This window comes from Aethalodelphis obliquidens, unplaced genomic scaffold (genome assembly GCF_003676395.1).
Source record: "Aethalodelphis obliquidens isolate GAN/ISIS:26980383/991018 unplaced genomic scaffold, ASM367639v1 scaffold42, whole genome shotgun sequence".
In the NCBI taxonomy this organism is placed as follows: domain Eukaryota; kingdom Metazoa; phylum Chordata; class Mammalia; order Artiodactyla; family Delphinidae; genus Aethalodelphis; species Aethalodelphis obliquidens.
Window position 1 is genome coordinate 2,382,147 of NW_020837986.1, and position 18,692 is coordinate 2,400,838.

The 18,692-nt window shown below is 43.0% G+C and overlaps 1 protein-coding gene and 1 long non-coding RNA gene across 5 annotated transcripts in view; both read left to right on the forward strand.

The window, feature by feature from the left end:
* LOC113605160 (uncharacterized) overlaps positions 1 to 14,068 on the forward strand; it is a 59,798-nt gene extending 45,730 nt beyond the window's left edge. Inside the window, exons 2-5 of one of the 2 annotated variants that reach the window (XR_003427056.1) lie at positions 561 to 704; positions 8,132 to 8,182; positions 9,263 to 9,316; positions 13,831 to 14,068. This is a non-coding gene — a long non-coding RNA (uncharacterized LOC113605160). Of the gene's footprint in view, positions 1 to 560; positions 705 to 8,131; positions 8,290 to 9,262; positions 9,317 to 13,830 lie in introns of those variants that run through there. The other variant, XR_003427055.1, reaches the window with a different exon arrangement.
* Positions 14,069 to 14,094: 26 nt separating this feature from the next.
* Positions 14,095 to 18,692, forward strand: part of ADA (adenosine deaminase) — a 48,677-nt gene continuing 44,079 nt past the window's right edge. For 2 of the 3 annotated variants that reach the window (XR_003427052.1, XR_003427053.1), the window contains exon 1: positions 14,105 to 14,255. The gene's annotated coding sequence lies outside the window, so the exon portion shown is untranslated. Of the gene's footprint in view, positions 14,256 to 18,692 lie in introns of all 3 variants that reach the window. The other variant, XR_003427048.1, reaches the window with a different exon arrangement.

Sequence of the window (18,692 nt, forward strand, 5' to 3'; positions counted from 1 at the left end):
CCTCAGGAGAATGGGAGGGCACGTGGAGCGGAGCCACGTTGTCTCAGACAGCTTTTAGATGACAGGTCTACTGTCTTTCATCTACTGCTTTAAGTCACAGACATGGTCTCCACTCAAATTTTAAATGTCCAGTCAAGATACTCAAGGCAACTCCTAACTTGATTTGGGTTTAGACCTTCTCCCCTCGTTTTTCCCAACAGTGGGGAAGATGGATGGAAGGTGAGGCGGGGTAGGGGTGTGGGTCTTTCTCCCTTTCTCCTCTCCTCCCCCACAGGAGGGGCAAGGGAGATGGCAGCACTGTTGTGGGCTCCATGGAGACAGTCATCTCTGCGGGGCTGCTCCTCTCCTCCTGAGGGTCCCTGTCGCTCCTTGCTCAGCCCTGGGAATCCAGCATTCAATGCCAACCTCTTGCCCCTCTGGGAGGCCCTACAGGACAGGACCCAAGATGACCCCCTGCCAGCCAACCCCGCCCCTCCCATACACACACAGAGCCCCCATTTGATCTAGAAACCCCCGCAGGTCCCCTCGCCAGAAGTCCCACGTCTGTTTCACTGTTGCAGGTCAGAGCCCCTGGGCTGGGAGCTGCAGCCCCTCCTACACAGCAACTCAGCAAGCACCACCTCAACCCCTGCTCCCTTCATCTTCTCTGAGTCCATAGTGGCTGAAGACATGAGGCCGGGGATGGGTCCTGGTCCACTTCCTCTGTAAGTCCTTTGTACGTGTCACTTCTTTCCTATCTCTGTGTCTTCTCCTTAACATTTTGATATATTTAAACATATGGGAACATCGCTGCTACCCTGTTCTCCCCTTGGTTTTTATTACCCATTATATCTTGAATATTCTTTCTCACCTTTCCTTATAGACACCTCACTTTTTAAATTTTTAAGTTGTGGTAAAATGTACATAATATCAACTTTACCTTTTTAACCATTTTTAAGTGTACGGTTCAGTGGTATTAAGTACATCCACGTGGTTGTACAAACATCACCACCATCCATCTCCGAATGCTTTCCATCTTCCAGAACTGAAACCTGTCCCCATTAATCAGCAATTCTCCATCCCACCCTCCTCCCAGCCCCTGGCAACCACCCTTCCGCTTTCTGTCTCTATGAATTTGACTCCTCTAGGTACCTCTTTTAAGTGAATCATAGAGTATTTGTCCTTTTGCGACTGGCTTACTTCACTTAACATAATGTCCTCAAAGTTTATGCATGTCGTAGCATGTGTCAGAATTTCCTTCCTTTTTAGGGCTGAATAGTATTCCATTCTATGTGTATACAACATTTTGTGTATCCATTCATACATCCTCGGGCACTTGGTTTGTTCCCATCTTTTGGCTACTGTGAGTAATGCAGCTATGAATGTGGGTGTACAAATATCTGTTCAAGACCCTGCTTTCAATTCTTTGGGGTATTTACCCAGAAGTGGAATTGCTGGATCAAAGGGTGTATGCATTTCAGGGGAACTTCTTATGGTTTAACATCTATACAAAGCGGAGCACAAATCCTAAGTGTTTAGCTTGGTGAATTTTCGTAGAGTGATCACACTCTTGAAACCAGTGCCAGACCAACTGAAGAGTAGCCCACAGAAAGTAGCCATCATCCTGACTTCCAGCATCACAGATTGGTTTTGCCTCTTTTGAACTTTGTGTAAATGGAATCATACCATATGTACTATTTCTTGTGTGTGGCTTCTTTCTGAGCTTCATCCATGCTGCTGCATGTAGCTGTCCATTCCTTCTCACTTTAGTGCTCCTGGTGAATATACCACAATTTATTTATCCATTCTACCATTGATGGGCATTTTGGCAGTTCCTAGTTTGGGGATATTTCAAAGAGCGCTGCTATGGAAATTACTAGTACAATGCTGTCCACTAAAATATACTGTGATATATTTTATCACACAAAAGAATTGAAAAGAGGAACTTTCAAGCAAGAGATTTTTGCACACAAATGTTTATAGCAGCATTATAACAGCCAAAAGGTGGAAACAACCCCAGTGTCCATCACCTGATGTTTATTTATCCAAACAAAACATGGCACATAAATACAATGGTATATCATTCAGCCTTAAAAAGGAATGAGGGCTTCCCTGGTGGTGCAGTGGTTGAGAGTCCGCCTGCCGATGCAGGGGACACGGGTTCGTGCCCCGGTTGGGGAGGATCCCATGTGCCGCGGAGCGGCTGGGCCCGTGAGCCATTGCCGCTGAGCCTGCGCGTCTGGAGCCTGTGCTCCGCAACGGGAGAGGCCACAACAGTGAGAGGCCCACATACTGCAAAAAAAAAAAAAAAAAAAAAAGGAATGAAATTCTGACACAGACTACAACATGGATAAAACTTGAAGCCATTATGTTGAGTGAAGTTAGCCAGTCACGAAAGGACAAGTATTGTAGGATCCTGCTTATATGAGATAACCTAGAGTAGTCAAATTCATAGAGATAGAAAGTATTGATAGAATGGCGGTTACCAGGTCTGGGAGGAGGCGGGAATGGGGAGTTATTGTTTAATGGGTGCAGAGTTTCCATTTGGGATGATGAAAAATTTCTCGAGATGGATGGTCGTGATGGTTACACAACAATGTGAATATACTTAATGCCACTGAACTGTACAGTTAAAAATAGTTAAAAGAATAAATTTGAGACATTCACAGAAAGATAGACAAGATGAAAAGGCAGAGGGCCATGTACCAGTTGAAGGAACAAGATAAAACCCCAGAAACACAACTAAATGAAGTGGAGATAGGAAACCTTCCAGAAAAAGAATTCAGAATAATGATAGTGAAGATGATCCAGGACCCAGGAAAAAGAATGGAGGCAAAGATCGAGAAGATGTAAGAAATATTTAACAAAGACCTAGAAGAATTAAAGGAAAAACAAACAGAGATGAATAGTACAATAACTGAAATGAAATATACACTAGAAGGAATCAATAGCAGAATAACTGAGGCAGAAGAACAGATAAGTGACCAGGAAGACAGAATGGTAGAATTCACTGCCGCAGAACAGAATAAAGAAAAAAGAATGAAAAGAAATGAAGACAGACTAAGAGACCTCTGGGGCAACATTAAACACAGCAACATTCACATTATAGGGGTCCCAGAAGGAGAAGAGAGAGAGAAAGGACCCGAGAAAATATTTGAAGAGATTATAGTGGAAAACTTCCCTAACATGGGAAAGGAAATAGCCACCCAAGCCCAGGAAGCGCAGAGAGTCCCATACAGGATAAACCCAAGGAGAAACATGCCAAGACACATAGTAATCAAACTGACAAAAATTAGAGACAAAGAAAAATTACTGAAAGCAACAAGGGAAAAACAACAAATAACATACAAGGGAACTCCCATAAGCTTAACACTGATTTCTCAGCAGAAACTCTACGAGCCAGAAGGGAGTGGCATGACATATTTAAAGTGATGAAAGGGAAGAACCTACAACAAAGATTACTCTACCCGGCAAGGATCTCATTCAGATTCAACAGAGAAATCAAAAGCTTTACAGACAAGCAAAAGCTAAGAGAATTCAGCACCACCAAACCAGCTCTACAACAAATGCTAAAGGAACTTCTCTAAGTGGGAAACACAAGAGAAGAAAAGGACCTACAAAAACAAACCCATAACAATTAAGAAAATAGTAATAGAACATACATATCAATAATTACCTTAAACATGAATGGATTAAATGCTCCAACCAAAAGACACAGGCTCGCTGAATGGATACAAAAACAAGACCCATATATATGCTGTCCACAAGAGACCAACTTCAGACCTAGGGACACATACAGACTGAAAGTGAGGGGATGGAAAAAGATATCCCATGCAAATGGAAATCAGAAGAAAGCTGGAGTAGCAATTCTCATATCAGATAACATAGACTTTAAAATAACGTTACTAGAGACAAAGAAGGACACTACATAATGATCAAGGGATCAATCCAAGAAGAAGATACAATAATTATAAATATATATGCACCCAACATAGGAGCACCTCAATACATAAGGCAACTGCTAACAGCTATAAGAGAGGAAATTGACAGTAACACAATAATAGTGGGGGACTTTAACACCTCACTCACACCAATGGACACATCATCCAAACAGAAAATTAATAAGGAAACACAAGATTTAAAAGACACAGATTTAACTGATATTTATAGGGCATTCCATCCAAAAACATCAGATTACACTTTCTTCTTAAGTTTGCACAGAACATTCTCCTGGATAGATCACATCTTGGGTCGCAAATCAAGCCTCAGTAAATTTAAGAAAAATGAAATCATATCAAGCATCCTTTCTGACCATGGCAAGTTATGAGATTAGAGATCAATTACAGGGAAAAAAACGTAAAAAACACAAGCACATGGAGGCTAAAGAATACGTTACTAAATAACCAAGAAATCACTGAAGAAATCAAAGAGAAAATCAAAAAATACCTAGAGACAAATGACAATGAAAACATGATGATCCAAAACCTATGGGGTGCAGCAAAAGCAGTTCTAAGAGAGAAGTTTATAGCTATACAAGCCTACCTCAAGAAACCAAAAAAATCACAAGTAAACAATCTAACCTTACACCTAAGAACTAGAGAAAGAAGAACAAACAAAACCCAAAGTTAGCAGAAGGAAAGAAATCATAAAGATTAGAGCAGAAATAAATGAAATAGAAGCAAAGAAAACAATAGCAAAGATCAATAAAACTAAAAGCTGGTTCTTTGAGAAGATAAACAAAATCGATAACACATTAGCCAGACTCATCAAGAAAAAGAGGGAGAGGACTCAAATCAATAAAATTAGAAATGAAAAAGGAGAAGTTACAACAGACACCGCAGAAATACAAAGCATCCTAAGAGATGACTGCAAGCAACTCTATGCCAATAAAACGGACAACCTGGAAGAAATGGACAAATTCTTAGAAAGGTATAACCTTCCAAGACTGAACCAAGAAGAAATAGAAAACGTGAACAGACCAATCACAAGTAATGAAATTGAAACTGTGATTAAAAATCTTCCAACAAACAAAGGCCAGGACCAGATGGCTTCACAGGTGAATTCTATCAAACATTTAGAGAAGAGCTAACACCCATCCTTCTCAAACTCTTCCAAAAAATCGCAGAGGAAGGAACACTCCCAAACTCGGTCTATGAGACCACCATCACCCTGATACCAAAACCAGACAAAGAAACTACAAAAAAGAAAATTACAGACCAATATCACTCATGAAAATGGATGGAAAAATACTCAACAAAATACTAGCAAACAGAATCCAACAACACATTAAAAGGATCATACACCATGATAAGTGGGATTTATCCCAGGGATGCAAGGATTCTTCAATATACGCAAATCAATCAGTGTGATACACCATATTAACAAATTGAAGAAGAAAAATCATATGATCATCTCAATAGATGCAGAAAAAGCTTTTGAGAAAATTCAACATCCATTTATGATAAAAACTCTCCAGAAAGTGGGCATAGAGGGAAACTACCTCAACATAATAAAGGCCATATATGACAAACCCACAGCAAACATCATTCTCAATGGTGAAAAACTGAAAGCATTTCCTCTAAGATCAGGAACAAGACAAGGATGTCCACTCTCACCACTATTATTCAACATAGTTTTGGAAGTCCTAGCCATGGCAATCAGAGAAGAAAAAGAAATAAAAGGAATACAAATTGAAAAGAAGAAGTAAAACTATCACTGTTTGCAGATGACGTGATACTACACATAGAGAATCCTAAAGATGCCACCAGAAAACTACTAGAGCTAATCAATGAATTTGGTAAAGTAGCAGGATACAAAATTAATGCACAGAAATCTCTTGCATTCCTGTGCAGTAATGATGAAAAATCTGAAAGAGAAATTAAGGAAACACTCCCATTTACCACTGCAACAAAAAGAATAAAATACCTAGGAATAAAGCTACCTAGTGAGACAAAAGACCTGTATGCAGAAAACTATAAGACACTGATGAAAGAAATTAAAGATGATACAAACAGATGGAGAGATATACCATGTTCTTGGATTGGAAGAATCAATATTGTGAAAATGACTATTCGAATAGTCTGGCGCAGTGGTTGAGAGTCTGCCTGCCAATGCAGGGGACACAGGTTCGTGCCCCGGTCCGGGAAGATCCCACATGCCGCGGAGCGGCTGGGCCTGTGAGTCATGGCCGCTGAGCCTGCGCATCCGGAGCCTGTGCTCCGCAACGGGAGAGGCCACAACAGTGAGAGTGGCCCGCGTACCGCAAAAAAAAAAAAAAAAAAAGGGCAGAAGACCTAAATAGACATTTCTCCAAAGAAGACATACAGATGGCCAAGAAGCACATGAAAAGCTACTCAACATCACTAATTATTAGAGAAATGCAAATCAAAACTACAATGAGGTTATCACCTCACACCAGTTAGAATGGGCATCATCAGAAAATCTACAAACAACAAATGCTGGAGAGGGTGTGGAGAAAAGGGAACCCTCTTGCACTGTTGGTGGGTATGTAAACTGATGCAGCCACTATGGAGAACAGTATGGAGCTTCCTTAAAAAACTAAAAATAGAATTACCATATGACCAGCAATCTCACTCCTGGGCATATACCCAGAGAAAACCATAATTCAAAAAGACACATGCACTCCAGTGTTCATTGCAGCACTATTTACAATAGCCAGGTCATGGAAGCAACCTAAATGCCCATCGACAGACAAATGGATAAAGAAGATGTGGCACATATATACAATGGAATATTACTCAGCCATAAAAAGGAATGAAATTGGGTCATTTGTAGAGATGTGGATGGATCTAGAGACTGTCATACAGAGTGAAGTAAGGCAGAAAGGGAAAAACAAATATCATATATTAACACATATATGTGGAACCTAGAAAAATGGTACAGATCAACAGGTTTGCAGGGCAGAAATAGAGACACAGATGTAGAGAACAAACGTATGGACACCAAGGGGGGAAAGCCACGGGGGGTTGGCGGTGGTGGTGTGATGAATTGGGAGATTGGGATTGACATGTATACACTGATGTGTATAAAATGGATGACTAATAAGAACCTGCTGTATAAAAAAATAAATAAAATTCTAAAATTCAAACAAAAAAGAATAAATTTGATATTGTGTACATTTTACAACAATAAAAATATGAACCACAATTGCAAATCATATATGGAATTTAAAATTTTCTAGCAGACATATTTTAAAAAGTAAAAAGAAACAGGTGGGATTTAAAAAAAATTATTTAATCCACCTATCAAAAATATCATTTTAACACATCATCAATATAAAAAAGTTATTAGGGAGTTATTTTACTTTTTTTTCCACATTAACAAAATCCGGTGTCTATCTTACACTTACAGCACATCTCAGTTCGGACTAGCCGCATTCCAGGAGCTCAATAGCTACATGTGGCTAGTGGCTACCATATTCGATCATGCAGGCCTGGTACAAGTCTTTCAATGAATGCATTTTGTGTTTCTGTTGGATGTATCTGTGTTTTTAATTTTGATAGATGTTACCAGATTCCCTTCCATAGGTGTTAAACCAGGTTTTAATCCCACCAGCAATGTATGAGTGTGTTTCTCCACACCCTCACTTGTATAACTGCCAATCTGATAGATAAAAAGTGCCTGCTCCTTGTGGGTTTAACACAGCTTTCTCTTATTAAGGGTTAAGATCAGCATCTTGTTATATGTTAAAACCATTATGTTTCCTTTTCTGTGACCCATTGGTTCACCTCCTTTGAAGCCTGTGTTTTCTATTTCTCTGCACATTTCTCCATGCTCCCCAGACCCCACCAGAACCTGGGACTAAGTGAGCGCTCAGGGTCAAGTATTTCTGAATCATAAACAGCGATAGCAGGGTTGTTCCCAGCAGGGAGGATTCTGTTGGCCAGAGTCTGGGAAGCAGGGTTCAATCTTTGAGGGCACACCGCCCTCTGTTGGCAAAGCTGAGTTTCTCGGCCTCAGCTTGGACCAGAAGAGGAGGCTGGGCAGCTCTGGGGGGAACCAGGGGCTGTGTCTGGAGCCTGGGTTTGATTGCAATTCTGCTGTGTGGCTTTGGGTAAGTAACTTCGCCTCTCTGGGCTCTCCAACTCTTTATCTGCAAAATAGAAATAATAACCATTCCTCTCACTCACAGGCTTGCTGGAGGAATAATCAGGTGATGGGACATGAAGGAGCTTAAAAGAGGGTGTGGCACAAAACAAGGCTAAGTATATAATAGCTGGGTTTTGTTTGTTTGAATTTATTTTATTTATTTGGCTGCACCAGGTCTTAGTTGCGGCACACAGGATCTTTTTAGTTGTGGCATGCGGACTCTTAGTTGTGGCATGCGGGATCTAGTTTCCTGACCAGGGATCGAACCTGGGCCCCCTGTATTGAGAGTGTGGAGTCTTAACCGCTGGACCACCAGGGAAGTCCCTGGGTTTTTTTGGTTTGTTTTGTTTGGTTGGTAGCTAGAATTCTTGACATTTAGAAAGTCCAGAGATGGGGAGAGAAAGGATGGCCTGGAGCTTAGCAAAGGAGGCAGCAGGTAGAGCTGGATATTCATGGGTCCACCACTGCCTCGCCAGCTTCCAGACCTCAGTCTCCTGTTGTGTGGAATGGCCACCTCACTTCACAGCAAGGACGGGACATGCAGCAATACCTGGGACCCTCATACACATGTGACCCCATTCCTGACCTGGTCAGGGCCCCAGCTTCCCTCCACATTGGGCCGGGCACACACAGTGTTGATCGAATCTAGGCTTAACACCCACCAGGGCATTTGGAATCTCCTGGCCTGGATTCTCCCTCCCAGGGAACTGTAGGGGCCTTCTGGAGACATTTTCCCCGAAAAAGCACCCCAGTGGAGAGTACCCCTATGAGCACATCACCTGAGCACCAGCTCTTTGGTGGTGCTGGGTGAGGACCACTTTATATGAGCCAATCTGCTGTCCTGCCACAGGGCCCTGTCTTCGTATCTGCCATTCAACTCTTGCCTAATTGACAGTTACACTCAAGTCCTTCCTCTGCTCTGAAACCTCCCATGGCTCTCCATCGCCTGATTTCTCGCCCTGACATTCAAGGCCACGCATGGCTTGAGTCGATCTGTCTGTGGAGGGCATGCCTAGGTTGCATGAGAAACACTCACTAACATCCTGCCCTTCCTTTAAGATTGAAGTAAATGCCACTTCATTCATTTATTCCTCTATCATGCATTCATTCATTCATTCAACACAATTTATTAAACACATAATTTATTTATTGATACATCTTTGTCACCTACTAGGTGAAGACATGATTCTAGGCCTGGAGTAGAAAGAGACTGTGGTCTTAACCAATTGTAAGTAAAATGTCTTAATTTTGCAAATTTTCTCAAACATGTGACCACGTAAATGCGTTGCAGAGCCCCTCCAAAGGTCTTGGAGGGGGATGTAACTCCACCTCTGTGTCCAGCCACGTGGGACCGTCTCCTGGTGCAGGAAGCCTTCCTTGACGATGCTCTCTTCCTCCTCTGAGCTCCAAGGTCTTGACTCCTGGCTCCGTCACCAATTAGCTATGTGCCCTTGGAAAGTCATTTTCCCAAGTCTCAGATTATTTATATCAAGTGGTAATAACGACTCCTACCTGGAGAGAGTCGTTGCAGGAATTGCGTTAGATCGGTAAGCCTGCGTTGTGTGGCAGCTATCATTAGCGGCCGCAGGAGCTGCTGACTCCGGCAAGGCTGGCTCCCAGCAACTTGAGGGATCCAGAGGTTTGCTCTCATTGCCCACTAGAGGGCACCAGAAATCACAAACGACATCCGGTCACTGCGCCCTGGCTAAGCAGGTGTCCCGGAGCTCCCTAAGGGGTAAGAGTGAGGGGTTTCCGGGCTCAAAAGAGACCCCCAAGGCCAGCCAGGAGCCTGACAGTTTCCTGTGTTCCTAGGTCTGGCTGCCAGTGGTGGAGGCAGGCTGCATCTGGCCCACAAGGGTCCTCATGCCCAAAGCCCTCATGTCCATCCCTTGCTACATCCCACAGCCCAAGACAGTGTGGGTAAAAGAGCTCTAGTTTCTGGAGCTGGCTCTTCACGTTTCTGTCTCTTGACCTTGGGCAAGTGACTTGACCTCTCTGAGCTTCAGTGTCCTTTTCTATAAAATGGAAATGTTACTGGTCCCAAAGAAGGGAAGAGCCTCTCTGTGGAGAAGGTATGGCCATGATTGTTTGTGTCGCTTTCCCCCAGTAAATATGCTACAGTGTAATTTGCTGTTTCCTGCTGATGACAAATGTAATGTGTTGATTGATCCAAGTGTTGTGTTGAGCGCCTCACCATGAACCTAGCCCTGTGCTGGTTAAGGAGATTGACAAAAATGAAGCCAGGGGTTTTTGTTAGGGGTAGTGGGATTCTGGGTGATAGATTTCTACCACCTCAGCCCTCTTCTATCCTCCAAACTCTCTACAGTGTTGATGCATTGCTTTTACCATGATGGAAAAGGAAGAAAGGGAGGGACACTGACTGGGCACCTACTGTGTACCAGGTGTTTCCACGTCATCCTTCCTCTAAGACAGCAGGCTCCATGCAGACAGGGACCACCCGGCTTGCTCACCGCCATATTCTCCGTGCCTAGCATGATGCCTGGTGCATAGTAAGGTCTCAATAGATAACGTGTTTAATGATCAAGAATGACTTGTGCAGAGTTTACAAAGGAGGAGCTGAGGTTCAGAGAGGTTGTGTGACTTGTCTGAGGTTACACAGCTAATGGGATGCAGGGCCAGGATCCTGAGGAAGTTCTTTCTGCTCAGTGCCTGTTCTTCATCCTTCATCCTCACACCCCTTTGTCCAAAACAGCTTATCTTACAAATACATACTTATGTAGTAGTGGTTAAGCAACAATCCTAAGAAGTAGGTGTTAGAATTTCCCCCATTTTACAGATAGGAAAACTGAGGCACTGGTCCGTTAACCAACTTGCCCAGATCACACAGCCAGTAAATGGTAGAACCAGGATTCTAAGCCAGGCATCCTGTCACTGAAACACTTGCAGGTGACCACTCTGCCATGCTACCTCTTGGAGGGGCTGCTGGGTGTGAATCTTATCTTCTCGATGCCCTGGGGAGCCCTGGAGGACCCGGATCATGCCGTCTTTTGTACAGCCCCTGGAGCCCCTGGCACAGCGTTGGGCATGCTGCAGGCCCTCAGTTCAGGGCCTCTGGCTGGGGGGTTTGTCCATCAGGGGAGGCCCCTTAGCTGCTGTTGCCCCATTTAGAAGTTAGTTGGTGGCCCTGGGTTTCTAGTGCAAGGTCATCTCTACCCTTTGAGCCTAGAGCCACCTGTGCATGCCCCACCCCCTCCTGTACACACCTGCCAGCAGCAGATGGCACTTTGAGGATGGGGGGAGGAGGCAAGAGTTGGACTTTGGCCCCTTTATCTGCACTTCTTTCCCCAGTCTTAGACAGATGTATGTCCAGAAGTGTATGGCCTGTGTGCACATGGGTATAAATATATATATATATATACACACACACACGCACGTGAGCCCACATGTACAGTGCGTTCCCGTGCACATGCCTGTGGATATAAGCAGTCCTGTGTGTGAGTGCATATGTGTATCTGGCTGTGGTATGTGTTCTCCTATCCGAGGGTGCAGATGTAGACTTACGTGTGAGCCCGAGTTTATGTGCAGCTTTGCACATGTATGTGATGTGGAAAGACAGAGCACCAAAGTGGAAGGGCAGCTCGTTGCCTAGTCTCAGTTTCCTCATCTGTAAAATGGGGACAGTAATGGTCCCACACTGGTGGAACAGTGCCAGACACACAAAAGGTACCATAATATTGGCCATCATCATTATTATTATTAATAACCTCCCAGGGGTTGTATGGAGATTCCACAAAATAATAGCTTTGAGGGTCTGGCTCAAGAAATGTTTCTCCCATCATCCTTAGATCAGTTGTCTTTTTCTTCTTTCCCTTGGTTTTATCATCGCAAAGCTAATATAACAATGGTCTAGTTTGGGAAATAGAGGTGGGGAAGGGTGGGGCACCTGTCACCTAGAACCCCATCACCCCCAACACAAGTAGTATTTTCTTTCTTTTTAATTAAGAGTTTTTTTTTTTTTTTAATTTATTTTTGGCTGTGTTGGGTCTTTGTTGCTGTGCACGGGCTTTTTCTAGTTGCGGTGAGTGGGGGCTACTCTTCGTTGCGGTGCATGGGCTTCTCATTGCAGTGGCTTCCTTTGTTGCAGAGCGCAGGCTCTAGGCGCCCGGGCCTCAGGAGTTGTGGCTCTAGGGCTCTGGAGTGCAGGCTCAGTAGTTGTGGCTCGTGGGCTCAACCGCTCCGCAGCACGTGGGATCTTCCCGGACCAGGGCTCGAACCCGTGTCCCCTGCATTGGCAGGTGGACTCCTAACCACTGCGCCACCAGGGAAGCCCAATAGTTTTTTAAAATTAATAGTTGCCGTACAATATTTTATGTTACAAGTGTACAATATAGTGATTCAGAATTTTTGCAGGTTATACTCCATTTATAGTTACTGTAAAATATTGGCTATATTCCCCATATTGTACAATATATCCGTGTAGCTAATTTTATACCTGATAGTTTGTACCTCTTAATCCTCTACCCCTATTTAGTATTTTTATTTCTGCTATTTCTTTCCAGACTTTGTTCATAAGTAAGCTAGCACGAGGCTTGACACTAAGATGGTGCTTTAAGCACATTTGGATGGATTAACAAACATTTTTTTCAGCTTAGATGATTAAACTATTTTCTATCCTGCTTTTGTTCCCTTCTGATGGGCATTTTCTGTGTGACAGCCAGTAATTTATAACTATTAGAGATAATAGAAGAAAATTAGAAACTTCCCAATGCCCCCAAACTGGGAAATAGTCAATTGAGTTATGGAAGAGTCAACATTAAGAAATGTTGTGGGTTAATAACAGACATATAAGATTCTTTTCTTTCTTTGGGACAAGTTAGTGTTTCCATATTAGGAAAGGGGTGTGTCCCAGGATTTATCTATCCCTGGACATGAAGGGGAGGCCATCGAAAAAAATGAGCCTATAGCCAGCCAGAAAATGCAAATCAAAACTGCAGTGAGGTACTTCTACACACCCACTAGGGCGGCTATAATCAACGAGACAGACAATAACAAGTGTTAGGGTGTGGAGAAATGAGAACACTTGTACACTGCTGGTGGGAAAGTAAAATGGTGCAGCTGCTTTGTAAAACAGTCTGGCAGTTCCTCAAAATATTAAAAGTAGAGTTACCATATGACCCAGCAGTTCCACTTCTAGGTCTGTACCCGTGAGAAATGAAAACATATGTCCACTCACAAATGTTCATAGCAGCATTATTCACAAGAGCCAAAAGCTGGAAACAACCTAAATGCCCATCAACTGGTGCATGGACCTATTCAATATGGTCTATTCACACAGTGGACTCTTTTCTGGCAATAAAAAGGAATGAAGAACTGATGTGTGCTGCACTGTGGAGGGACCTTGAAAACATTATGCTCAGTGAAATAGGCCAGACACAAGAGACTTTGTGTGATTTCCATTTTGTATGATTCCATTTATATGAACTGTCCAGAACAGTTCATATAGAGACATAGAGACAGAAAATAAATTGGTGGTTGCCTTGGGCCGGGAGGGGCAGGAAATTAGCAGGGGGAGGGGGGTGCTAGGGAATGACTGCTAATGGGTACAGGGGTTTTGAGGGGAATGATGAGAAAGTTCCAAAATTGTTTGTGATGAATATAGTAAAAGCCATTGAATTCTATAATTTAAATTTATAAATTATATAAATTTATAATTTAACTGGGTAAATTGTATAGCATGGGAATTTTGTCTCAATAAAGCTGTTATAATATACTTTTTAAAAGGATGGAAACCCAAGATGACAATGAAAATATACGCCGTCATTTATTAAGAGCATGGACTATGGACCAAGTACTTGGTAATCTCATTTAACTTTCACAACACCCTTGGTAGGTCATTTTCCCCATTGTACAGATGAGGATGAGGTTCAGAGGTTTTGAGTAAGTGGCCCAGAGTCACGCAGCTCTTTTGTGGTAGAGCTGTGATTTGAACCCAGGCTCATCTGGAAGGTCTACGCTCAGTCCGAAGTACTTTTGTTGTAGTTCCCGTTCAAGATGCCGACACAGGAGCTGCTGAACTCACCTCCTCCCACGGACTCACGGACTCTCCAGATACATATGGAAGAGTTTCCTCTGAAAAAAAAAACTCCAAAACCAGCTGAGTGACCCCTACGCATCAAGAGAATGAGAAAAACCTCACATGGAAGCAGGTAGGCGAGGCTGAGAGACAATCTCGCCGTAAACCCCGTCCCTGGCACGGTGTCCCACAGTGGAAAGGAACTCAAAACCCTGATCTTCTCCCTGAGGAGTGAAGGGTTTGAACCCCACATATAGCACCCCAACTTTTCAGACCTGCACTTTAAGTACTTTTGTTTTCTTCTTGGAAGAGGCCGGGAGCTGGTGCACCCAGCCGGCTGGACAAACATGCAGCTTACAGGACATGTAGGGCCCAGGATCTGGGTCTCCTCCCTAGTCTCTATCTAGCCTGGGCAGCCAGAGATTATGGTCAGGGCTTTTTATCACTCCCTGAAGCCTTCTCCCAGCATCTCCCTGTTTATGGCCCCTTAAGCAGACACCCAACAAAGGGCTGCCCAAGAGGCCCCAGAACTGGCTTGGCAAACAAATGTCACTCAGGTCTCTCCAAGGCAGCATTCAAGCCTGGGCCCTGGGCAGCTCCCACAACTTCCATCTTTACTATATGGAGATAATAATACCTGTGCACTAAGATGTATGGACAAAGATGTTCATCACAGCATTGTTTATAATAGGGGAAAACTAGAAATAATCTAAATGGTCAACACTGGGGGACTGGTTACTATGCAACAGAACGTACAAGGGATTAATACCATGCAGCCCTTAGAACTCCTGCAGTAGAAGAATGCTTCCTGACATAGGATGAGGTTCATATGACGACGTCAAGTGAGAGAAGCAGAGACCTGCTAGCCATCCCCACTCCTCACCACCACCCAGGCCAACTCCTGCTTGCATCCTACCATCTAGTCACACTAAACCTCTTATGGTCCCCTGAAAGCCCCAGGCTTTCCCTCTTTTCAGGCATTGGCACTTACTGTCCCCTCTGCCTGGAATGTCACTTCCCATCTCTTCCTGTAACTCTTTCAAACTGGCTAACTCTGGTTCAGCCGACAGGTCTCAGTGGAAACGTCTCTTCCCCTGGGAAGTACTCTGGCATTTGGGCTGGCGCAGGGCCCCTCTGTTCTCTCGCCACCCCTGTGGGTCCCCCAGCACGGCATGTGTCACACTCTCTTTGACTGGACATTTAACTTCCTGCTTCAGAAGATGAGGACAGACGTCCAGCTCTGCGTGAACATCTCACAAGTACCATGCTGGTCCAATTTATTGAGGATATCATGCCAATAGGACTTGGTGATCAGTAAGTATTACACATCTTAGCTGGCTCACTAAGACACACATACACACACACACACACACACATACATGCACATCTATATAATATATGGAGAGAGAGAGAGGGAAGGAGGGACGGAGGGAGAGAGAGAGAGATCTATGTTGCAGTCTTGGAGCAGAATTCCTTCTTCTCTGGGAAAACTCAGTTCTTGCACTTAAGGCCTTCAGTTCACTGGAGGAGGCCCATCTACATTACGGAGGGTAACATCCTTTTCTTAAAGCCAACTGGTTGTAAATGTTAATCATCTTTAAAACACCTTCATAGAAACATCTATACTTGAACAAACGACTGGGCACCAGAACCCAGCCAAGTGGACACATAACATTAATCATCACAGACCCTACTCCTGGTACCAATTACCTGATCAACCGAGACTCTTACTTGGAAACAAGAGAAACCACTCTGGTTCAAACAAGAGAGATTTATTCTAAGATATTTGAGAGACTCTCCATAAAGGCCAGAGTATAAGACCTTTCTTCTTTCCTAATATAAGCACTGAAAGTTAAAAATTCCCCTAGACACTGCTTTAGATGCATCCCACAAATGATGTTACACTGTATTTTCATTTTTCACTTAGTTTGAAATATTTTCTAATTTTCTCCATGATTTCTTCTTGGATGCCTGAGTTATTTATAAATGTATAAATACATTTCAAAATATCTGTGGTTATTTAGATATAGTGTTATTAATATATAATTCCATTCCACTGTGAAGACACTGTAAGATTTCAGTATTTTGAAATATACAGAGACTAGCTGAAGGCAGAGCATAAGTCTGCCCTGGTGAAGGTGCCACGCGCACTTGAAGAGAAGTCGTTGGGTATAATGAACCAACGTTGGGTATAATGAACCAGTAAATGTCAGTTAGCTCAAGGTGGTTGCTGGTGTTATTTAGATCATCGGGTTTTTACTGATTTGGTGTGTTACTAGTTGACTTATCATTGACTGAGAAACAGCTATTAAAACCTCCAACTATTGACATTTGTACACACATGTTCTCAGCGACATTATTCACAACAGCCAAAAGGTGGAAGCAACCCAAATATCCACTGATACATGAATGAATAAACAAAACGTGTATATACATACAATGGAATATTATTTAGCCTTAAAAAGAAAGGAGGACTTCCGTGGTGGCACAGTAGTTAAGAATCCGCCTGCTAATTCAGGGGACACGGGTTTGATCCCTGGTCCGGGAAGATCCCACATGTTGTGGAGCAACTAAGCCTGTGTGCCAAAACTACTGAAGCCTTCCCACCCTAGAGCCCGTGCTCTGCAACAAGAGAAGCCACTGCAATGAGAAGCCTGTGCACCGCAACAAAGGGTAGCCCCCGCTCACCGCAACTAGAGAAAGCCTGCACACAGCAACGAAGACCCAACGCAGACAAAAATAAATAAATAAATAGATAAATAAATAAATTTTAAAGAAAGGAAATTCTGACACATGCTACAACATGGCTGAATCTTGACATCATGCTAAGTGAAACAAGCCAGTCACAAAAAGACAAGAACTATATGATTCTACTTATATGACGTCCCTAGAGTAGTCAGATTCATAGAGATAGAAAGCAGAAGGGTGGGATTAGCAGATGCAAACTATTACATATAAGATGGATAAATGACAAGGTCCTACTGTGTATCACAGGGGACTATATACAATATCCTTTGATAAACCATAATGGAAAAGAATATGAAAAATAATGTATAAAAAATTAACACAACATTGTAAATCAACTATACTTCAATAAAATAAAATATATTCAAGCATATATATGTATGTATATATGTAAAAAAGAGAGAAAGTAGAAGGGTGGTGGCCAGAGTCTGAGGGGAGGGGGAATGGGGAGTTGTTTGATGGGTAGTGTTTCTGTTCTACAAGATGAAAAAGCTTTGGTGATCAGTTGGACAAAATGTAAATATATATAACACGGCAAAATTATACACTTAAAGTGATTAATATGGTAAATTTTATGTTATGTGTATTTTACTATTGCAATTTAAAAAAATGTTTTTAAATCTTCAACTGTTTTTGTAGATTCTAATTCTCCCTTCAATTCTGTCAAGTTTTGAATTGTGCATTTTAAAGTTTAGATACTAGACATATATACAAATATAACTAGCATAGCTTCCTGATGAAACGACCTACATTGATTATAGACAAAAAATAATATTATTCTCATATACACAGATTGGAATTCCCTACTTCCAGCCACTTCATGTGGTGACTAAAAGCATGAGCTCTAAAGTCAGAGAGTCCGATTATGCCACCTATCTGTTGTGTAACCTAGAAAGGTTATTTAATTTCTTTGAGCCTCAGTTTCCTCATCTGTAAAATGGGCTTCATAGCTGTATCTATTTCCCAGGATTGCCATAAAGATTAAGCATAAACAGCACCCAGCCCAGAGCCTAGTATGCAGTAAGCACTCAAGGTGTGTCAGCTATCATCATCATCATTGTCATCGTCATCGTTGTCATCACATATGTATGTGTGGATAGAAATCATAATGGATGAGGAAGGCTTTGGAAGGCAAGTCATAAGAGGAATCTTTGAAGGAAGCCAGGTAATCCTGGGTAGAGACGAACATGAGCACTGGCCTCACGTGTCTGCAGAGCTATAATGAGATGGGAAGAAGCAACCAATTATTTCTGGGGACCCTAGGGAAGATGATGACCCAAGAAGGAACCACAGACAGTGGTCAGCCTGAAGGAAGAAGCCACCACCAGAGTTTTGACCTATGATAGTGTCAGATTTGGGGGAGGAAGTGAGCTCCCCAAGCCAGGAAGTGTGCAGAGCTAAGGCTTGGTGGGCAGATGTCAGGGAGAGGATTCCTGCACTGGTGGGAGGTGGAGGAAATGACTTAGGAGGTCCTGTCTTTGGCCTTGGTCTCTCTGGATAAGGCTCTGAAGGTTCCATCCCCTCTTTGGCCACAGCCAGTGACTAGAGGCCATTTCAGGATTATGGGCAATACCCTTCGCTCCTCCTCTGTCTGTCCTCTGTGTGATTCTATTCCTTGATCACAGCCAAGCTCCCACCCCACTACCTCTGGGCCTTTGCACATGCCATATCCACTCCAAAGAAGTGCATCCAGGTTTTGTGGACCTGAAACTTATAAAGCTGGGAGACCTCCTTTAAGGAAAAGAGAACCAAAAATCAGATAAGAATGTGAGTATTTAGAACCAGAAACAAAACCACAACGAATTTTTTGTGTGTGTGTGAGGCC